We start from the raw sequence: 1,885 nt of genomic DNA, 5'->3' as shown, positions 1-1,885 counted from the left end.
TCCCTTATGAAAGACCAATTACTTTTCTGCTATGGCTTGATGCACAATTGCTCGGTTTGAACCCTCACAGTGACTAAGTGAAACTGAACTTGAGTTACCATGAACGTCTTATAATTTTAGTGGCTATGTTTGTTGCTGTTGTTGTCGTCTTCGTTGCTGGACTTGCGATTCATGCCAATTTTGGCATACTATCAAGCATGTACTTTGAATAGAGCTGCCCCGCCCAAACGTCCGTCCAAGCAAGTGCATAAACATACAAGTAGACGCTCACTCACACCACCAAGTGTCCATAAAATGCGAGCCTGATGTTGTCTTTGAAAAATGTGGATTGGAATGCTTCTACGAGCTAGTAGCGTGCGTGCTGAATTTGCCTGCTTTCAATTTTTCTTGCTCGTTCAAATTCCCCACTTGGCAACCACCACCATTGATTTGAGCTTCAAATAACCACATGTTTCCATGATGGGAGGCCTCTTAAGCTGCTATGGTTGTTCGCCAATAATTGGCTGAGCTGATGTGTTATCTTTATGCAGATATGATAGTGCATGCACGCACAGTATATTATTCACCCAAAGTCCAGAATTGTACCCCGATGTTGCAGTAAAATGATCGTGTTGGTGTTGTTTGTTTGAATTTTAAACACTCGATCATCATTATGGCTGGGATATTGCTTGTACGAGTAGTTTAACAACATTCAATATGCACAAGATTATCATTACGTCGGGGAATTAAGAACTTTGATGAACGTTGTATGTCTCAAATCAAAAAGCCTTGGAGGGATGTTAATCACTTCAGTTGAAAGAGATGCTTGCTAAGTGTGTGTGTGTGTGTGTGAGAGAGAGAGAGAGAGTTTCCTCGAGTCATCCATTTTTCATCACTGGAGGAAGATAAAATTTGACCATTCAAGTTTCCCGGTTCTGTGATCATACACATACCAAGCTAGCCAGAGCTCTCTTCCAGTTTCAAGCACATGTAATGTGTTGTTAAAAGAGGCGCACCCGAGGCGAGATTGGCAACGAAGTTCTTGGAACTAAAAATTCTAATAAAGGGCACCCAAAATCTTCATTGTTGCCAACTAGATTCGCTAGAAGATCTCTTTCTCCCTCTTTGGCCGCCAGGCATATCTATGATGATCAATTTTCAAATTTCCTATTCTTTCTTTCTCTAACAAACCAAGTCATGGTTTCTTTAAGCGGTGGCTCTCACCCAAGAATGATTCTGCCCCACTCTTGACAACTGGTTCCACTCACCGATGAGGTCCTAAGTTCCAAATCGAATCGATCGACAACGAATTCGATTCTCCAGATCTTCACAGAGTCAAATTCAAATCATGTTGCTAGAAATTGGCCACCGCACAAGTTATTTGCTGTCTTTGATCTAGGGTCGCTCCCTATAGGTTCGAGTCCGCTGACCGCCTGGCCGGGATATAGGTTCACCTGACCACCAATCAAATGGAACACGAACCACCCACTGAAAACACGCCCAATGACGACTGCGGCATGAAATTCCCGTCGTTCACACCTCTCACGGGGGCGAGTACTTCAGAGACAGACTTGTTGAATCTGACTGTGGGCATTTCTCTCGCTCAGCTCCCCAACGAACACAACGATCACGGTGGAGAAAGATCAAGGAACGGTCGTCGTCGTCGACGACGACGACGTCGACCACCACCACCACCACCATCAGGAGGAACGAAGGAACGAAGGAACACGCGAACAAACGACGGTGTTTCCCTCTCTCCATCGAGTATGGAGTGCGTGCATGTAGTGTAGATAGAGGGGCACAAGACGGGAAAAGAGACCTTGATGAACGAAGGAATGGACGCAAAACGGATCGGAAAGGACGAGAATGAGAGAAAGAGAGACTCACCGACGCACGACTAGTACAC

General features: G+C 45.0%; 1 protein-coding gene across 2 annotated transcripts in view; it reads right to left on the bottom strand.

Annotated features, from left to right (window-relative positions):
- LOC131877943 (excitatory amino acid transporter 1-like) overlaps window positions 1–1,622 on the bottom strand; it is an 11,189-nt gene extending 9,567 nt beyond the window's left edge. Inside the window, exon 1 of one of the 2 annotated variants that reach the window (XM_059223791.1) lies at window positions 1,204–1,622. The gene's annotated coding sequence lies outside the window, so the exon portion shown is untranslated. The remainder of the gene's footprint in view (window positions 1–1,203) is intronic. The other variant, XM_059223790.1, reaches the window with a different exon arrangement.
- Window positions 1,623–1,885: the final 263 nt, after the last annotated feature.

This window comes from Tigriopus californicus, chromosome 3, assembly GCF_007210705.1.
Source record: "Tigriopus californicus strain San Diego chromosome 3, Tcal_SD_v2.1, whole genome shotgun sequence".
Taxonomy (NCBI): domain Eukaryota; kingdom Metazoa; phylum Arthropoda; class Copepoda; order Harpacticoida; family Harpacticidae; genus Tigriopus; species Tigriopus californicus.
This window is presented reverse-complemented; position numbering and strand designations above follow the sequence as displayed.